Source organism: Euprymna scolopes, chromosome 35, assembly GCF_053919585.1.
Source record: "Euprymna scolopes isolate OS-2025 chromosome 35, ASM5391958v1, whole genome shotgun sequence".
NCBI classification, from domain to species: Eukaryota; Metazoa; Mollusca; class Cephalopoda; order Sepiida; family Sepiolidae; genus Euprymna; species Euprymna scolopes.
The window spans coordinates 35,398,940-35,406,033 of NC_136516.1; positions in this window are offsets into that span (position 1 = coordinate 35,398,940).

Genomic DNA, 7,094 nt, shown 5'->3' on the forward strand with positions numbered 1-7,094 from the left:
TATATATATATATACAAGAGAAACGTATTTCGTTTTTTTTTATGTATATTTTTTATGTATATATATATATATATATACATTTTCTTTTAATAAGTTATGTATTGTTTGAAATGTTTTGGCCAATGAACTTTACGACCTGTTTTTGTTGTTGTTGTTTTTTGTAATTTCTTTGTCAGTTTGTGAGTGTGTATGTTCTTGTATTGGACTAGGAGAAGTGTGTAATTGTTCATCTATGAATGTAGGTTTAAGTCATTTTTATACGTTTGATATTGTAATAGTACTGCTACAAATATGGCATAATCGGGTTAAGACACTGATTCCCGTTAGATCACCGAAGTTAAGCAACCTTAAGCCTGGTCAGTACTTAAATGGGTTACCATTTGGGAATTCCAAATATATGTGCTCTCAGATTATCTCGGAATTGTCTCCAGTTGTCCTGAACCTTTCCTTGCAGGGACTAACGCCTAGAATTCCCAAATGGTCACTCAAGCAATATCAATTCAGGAAAGGTGGGGGTTGGGATTGCGCAACCCTTGCCTCACAATTACACGCACAGCGACACAGTGGGTATTCATTGTTTCTTGAGACTGAACAGAGAAATCGATTAAATCCTACAAACAACCTCACCTTAAAGAAACAAAAGATGTGCACTCTTTTCTACCATTGTGGGGAAACCAATAGAAGGAGATGCGAGAAGTATCTTGTGTTTTACAGAGGCGGATGAGATAAGCCACATGAATGGCGAGAGTTACTCTATATAAAAGAAGCCAAACTCTAAAGAAAATGAGGCAGTATTTCATTCATGCTTGAGCAGTAAGCTATAATTTTTCAAACTCTCGAACAAGCTATTTCAGCTAACAAATAACCAAACGCAAATGTCAGGCTAATAATTTGACATTTGGCTGATTCCCGGATTTCATGGCGTTACACCCGATCACACAGTGTCTGAATGGTTGAAACAGGTGAAACTGATGGTCGAAATGTCTTGTGTTGACAACATTGAGCGTGCTTTACCACTCAAGCTGAGAGGTGGCGCTCTGTCAGCATTCTTGCTAGAGCTGAAACTCTCATAACAGTTCTTCTTTTGTGTTAATGTGGGCCCACCTTCAACTGTCGACCAGCAGAATGCAGTCGCAGTGCAGTGCAACAAGGGTAAAAATCCCAATCACTTTGCAAGAGAATGCCGGCAGCCTAGGGATGAAACAAGAAGAACACTTCTAGAGATACTCTATTATTGGTGTCTTATCGAAATGCTAGGGAAATGAAACAAGGGCTGATGGGACCAACACTACTCTCCCCCCACCTAAGGTACAAGTGCTCCGCCGTTATAAAAATAAAATCAATGGGTAGATCGGAGATCGTTGGTGAATTCTGGTTACTCCTTATCTACTGTTAGTGGGTCGTAATGTAAACCCAAAGTATGGAAAAGTACTGTGATTCTGACTGCAGGTCAGGTGGGAAATGTCTTCTAAGCCAAGGTGTTGGAAGCATAACTTTAACAGTGATCAAGAGGAATCCCCTGAAGATTGGCGTACTGGTAGTAAACAGTAAACCATTGACATTCGACCTCTTTCTGGGGATGGGCATAATCAAGACATTTTGTGGGCATGCATATCGACGAAGGAAGCAAGGTACATTTTGCTCAGGCAGCTGGAACAGCCATACTCTTCGGCTCTTTGGTGAGGAGACAGAAGCTATAAAGATGTTCATTTACATGTGTCGCTTGCACAAAACTCTCGTCCACATACAGTTGTGCATAATTTCCAACCTCTATAGAAGAGATATATTATATATGAGTAGACATTTTCTACTTCATATGATCTTAAAATAATAGAATTACTCCCCTTGGCCTGAAGAATGAAGAGAGTAAATTTCCCTGAAAAAGGGAGATAACAACCTGTTGCAAATATTTTCGTTGCAGGAATTTGATTTGTCAAGACAAAACTGAACCCAAGAACAATATACACGTTGCTTCCTATTAAACTGAGTTGAAAGGAAATTGTTCATGTGTGTCGTTTGCCGATGTTTGAAAAATGCTGAAAGTATACAGAAGACACAGAAAATGGAGATAAGGGATAACATGCGTATTAAATTATTCAATTAAACAGAAACGTAATTTAAGAACTAATTGAATTTGAGGCTTATAAAAAGCTCAATGGTTATAAAAAAGAATACTTCAACATGTGTGCAAAGTGACGTCACGGTAAGGAAAAGGTAAGAGACTATAAAAAGAACGTTTGTACAGACCGGCGAGCACATTAGAGAAGACGATCATGTTAGAGACGTGGGTAACATCACAACCATAACGAGAAGCCACGCGTGGTGGGAGAATGAAGAATAAGGGTCTTTTCTTTAAACCTAAAACAGCGAATTGAAGTTCTTTCCTATTCTTTGATTCCTTTGTGACTGAGTCTACAGCGTGTAGGGTCCTGAGTGTATACGTGTTAACGTGTGTGTAAACGTGTGTACTACGTTACAAAAATAGATGGCCCATGAATTGTTTAGATTTAAGTCGTCTCATTCAAATTAAAGAAAAATTTTCTTTACGTGTTCACTGGGCAAGAATCACATTCAGAGAGGATAGACTTGATAAATACCTTTTCTATTACATTAATGTTAGGTAAACTAAACTAATACTTATTTCACTTGGACTGAACAAAATAGTAAATATAATGAAAAATACTCAGAATCCTCAATGGACTTTAACAGCCTTCCTCAGTTTAAAAACTTATAAATTCAAAATCATTTGTGCAATAATAAAAAAAAAACAATCATATGGATTTTTTAATTAGTGGCGCCATCTATTGTGAAGCCCGGGACTTATTGACTGATATGTTATATTCAGTTATTAATTTTTATCGATTTATCGTTATCAATACAAAAAACACTATATAAATGGAGCGGGGGGGGGACAAAGCAATTGTAAAATTTATGAACAAATTAATTGGATATTATAATTCATTAATTTTTATTTAAAAAAATGTCACAAATTATTTTAATGTGAAATTAAAAAAATGTCACAAATTATTTTAATGTGTAATTAAAAAAATGTCACAAATTATTTTAATGTGAAATTTAAAAAATGTCACAAATTATTTTAATGTGTAATTAAAAAAATGTCACAAATTATTTTAATGTGAAATTTAAAAAATGTCACAAATTATTTTAATGTGAAATTAAAAAAATGTCACAAATTATTTTAATGTGAAATTTAAAAAATGTCACAAATTATTTTAATGTGAAATTAAAAAAATGTCACAAATTATTTTAATATGAAATTAAAAAAATGTCACAAATTATTTTAATGTGAAATTAAAAAATGTCACAAATTATTTTAATGTGAAATTAAAAAAAATGTCACAAATTATTTTAATGTGAAATTAAAATTTCATGTTTCGTCACTAGTATTTCTATTATGTTTCTAACATTTTTTTTAGATGAGGATTGATAATTTGTATCATTTGAAATTTTCGAACTACTGTTCTAATCTTAAGTGTTATTCTCACAACGTTTCAGCCGATGTAATCTCCTACCTTATTTAGGCATGTCTTGTCGAACTTGATCATCTTTCTGTTTTTGAATTTTTGAGATGTGGATTGACAATTTGTATTATTTGAAATTTTCGGGTTGCTGTTCTCATCTTGACTTTTATTCCCACATTGTTTCGGCCGGTGTAACCTATGTGTCAGAGCGACCTCCCCCCAATGTCTTAAGCATGAATAATGTAATAATCATCTGACTGTCTGTCTGTCTGTCTGTCTGTCTGTCTATCTCTTTCTCTGACCCACGCGTACGAAATTAACTCGTCCTCCTCATCGTTTTATGACTGTTTTTTTTTTTTAATTTTCTTAAACAAAAAGTTTTATAATCAAACTCAGTATCCGAGTAGTTTGGTGTCTATAGACAAGCGAGACTCTAGGTTCAGAACGACGACGACAACGATGACCACCACGACGGCATTGATGTATAACGGTTTCGAACACATATTTGAGGAAGGAAACTGCTCCCAAAATATCATATAATACTGAAGTTGCATCTCTCTCTCTCTCTCTCTCTCTCTCTCTCTCTCTCTCTCTATCTATCTATCTATCTATCTATCTTACATTAGCAGTGTCAGAAATTTCGTGAAAATAGTGAATAATTCCACCCCATCTTTCCAAGCTTATAACTCCTCGAAAAATGTAATTCAAGCCCTAATTTTTTTTTTCAATTAAAGGAGCAAGGACCAAGGTTTTATTAAAAAAAAAAAAAAAAAAAGAAACAATGTGTTTTTTTTTTTTTTTAAAAAAAGGTTTTAAACTTCGGACTTTACAGGTAAATTTCTAAAAAAGCGATTTTTTTTTTTGTTTTAAATTTGAATATATTATTTATTGACCTTTTCTCTTCAATTTGTGATATATAAAACTCCCCGACATAATTAATTATTTACTTTTTAATAGACATTTCAAAATGAGAGGCGTGAATTATTCGACCCCCTGTCTTTTCAAGCTTATAACTCCTCGAAAAATGTAATTCAAGCCCTAATTATTTTTTCAATTAAAGGAGCAAGGACCAAGGTTTCATTAAAAAAAAAAAAGACAAAAAAAGACAAAAAAAAACAATGTGTTCTTATAAAATAAGGTTTTAAACTTCGGACTTTACAGGTAAATTTCTAAAAAAGCGATTTTGTTTTTGTTTTAAATTTGAATATATTATTTATTGACCCTTTCTCTTCAATTTGTGCGACATAAATTAATTATTTACTTTTTAATAGACATTTCAAAATGGGTGATACTTGGGGGGGGGCGTGAATTAAAAAAAAAACGTTTGTTTAAAATATTATATTCAGTTTATTGGAAAGAACATAAAATTTCACATTGACCCTGAAAATATCGTAAAAATAGAATCAATAGAAAAATTTTGATAGATTTTTAAAGTTTAAAAATTGAAAAATATTGAGTTCGGAAAATTCATTACTGTTTTAAAAAAAAAAAATATTTCTATTACTTTTAAAACAACTGTAATAGTTTATTTTGGAAGTATAATCCATAAAGAAAATAAATAACCCACTTTTAACAGAGAAATTACGAGATTTTTATATTGCATTCGCAGTTTCGTGTTAGGGGTGTCAAAAATTCCTACAAAAATTCTGATACTGCTAATCTTACATGTATGAAAGTGACCCGTTCCTCTAATCTTTTCTATAACGATTCTTCACTTTTTTAAATCAACCTTTTTATAGTGAGTGGGGTGGTGGAGTCGCTTATCCCCTCCTCCGCCCCTTCCAAAAAAAAAAAAAAACCCAAAAAAAAAAACAAAACAAAAAAAAAAACAAAAAAAAACAGCGGTTTCAAAATAGATCTTATCAAAGACCTTCGTGGACCAGAGGAAAAGCCTTTTTAGGACGGATTTGGTACGCAGGCCTTATGTTAGCCATAAATGGTCTATTATATAAAGTAAAGCCATATTTTCTGTCTGCATGTCTGGTTAAAACTCAGAAACCACTAAAGATACACTTAATAAACCTGAAACATTTTTGATTCAGTATGCCCCCGAGTTTGTAATGGTATCAAATAAAATATTATGATATTCGTTTGGATAGGATCACCAGAGATCTGATCAGTGCATTTTTAGTCGTTACTACTGGTAATTGTTAAAAAAATAACACCGAAACTAGATCAACGTTCAGTTTATAATGAGTTTATCCTTTGCTTTCATGACTTTTTTTTTCTTTCTGCTTGTCTTTATTTATATTTAAGCAGTTGCAAAAGTTTGCACATGAATTCGAGAAAAAAATATATAGAAAGAAATAGCCGGAAGGAGAAGTGTATTTCATAAAAAATTACTTAAAGAGAAAGAGAGGGGGGCACATAAAATGTATAAAGACAGGGAGAAAGATGGAATAGAGGAAAGATGGGAGAAAAGAAAATGCAGAAGATATATATATATATATATATATATATATATATATATATATATATATATATATATATATATATATATATATATATATGTATATATATATATATATATATATATATATATATATATATAGAGAGAGAGAGAGAGAGAGAGGGGGGGGAAAGAGAGAAGGGAAAAGGAGAGAGAAAAGGGGAGAGAGGTGTTATAAAAAAAGACAAAAAGACAGAAAGAAAGGGAATAAGCGAGAAAATGCAATAAAATGGGAAGGAGAAAGAGGAGGAAAGAGGGGAGTAAAGGAGAGGAATGAGATTAAAAAAAGGGGCAAATAGATGACAAGAAAGAGGAAAAAGAGGAAAGATAAAAGAGAAGGAGATGAGGATGAGAGAGAGCGAAAAAAAAAAAAAAACAGAAATAATTAGATGTTACAAACACCTGTTCTTAAAGATCTTCTAGATTTAGCCAGAACTTTCGATAACACTGGTAGAAGAAATTAAAAACGTAAATGTTGAATTCAACTTTTTTTTTTTATCGCTGTAATCTCCGATTAGATTCTTTTTCATTTTTTATCAGTTTGGTCGAGCTGGAGATGGGGCATCCTACCGAATGCCAGACATTTACCTACTACCTCATATAGTTCAACCGAAAGATCTTTTTAAGATTCTAACCGTCTCTTTAAGTGCAATTGTTTGAATTTTTCTTGCACTTGGTTCACCGGATATATTTGCCAGGTAGTTTTTAAAAATTATTTTGCATGAGTCCAGTTTCTCCTATAATTACTGGAATTATGGAGATCTTCCTAAGATTCCAGTTTCTTTTCATGTCGTACATAAGATCTTGGTATTTCATTATCTTTTCCCCATCAGCTCTGTTTTACCCAGCATCATTGACGGCACTAACTTCTACTAAGGTTGCTTCTTTCTCCCTCTTGTCACATTCCACTATGTCAGGTTTAATAGCTCTGTTTCTAGATACATAGCTGTAGAAACTGCATAGTCATACTGGATGGTGTATGACTTATTATCAACTGTTGTTTCTGGTATATGTTCCCAGGATTGCTGTTACACTCAATAGTCAACTTTTTGCAGATCGGTCAGTGGAGACTCCGTTGTGTCGCATTGTATAACAGCCCTCCTCCAGCAGAACTTTACAGTTGAATGTCAGATGGTTCACGCTCTCTACTTCTGTGTGGCAGA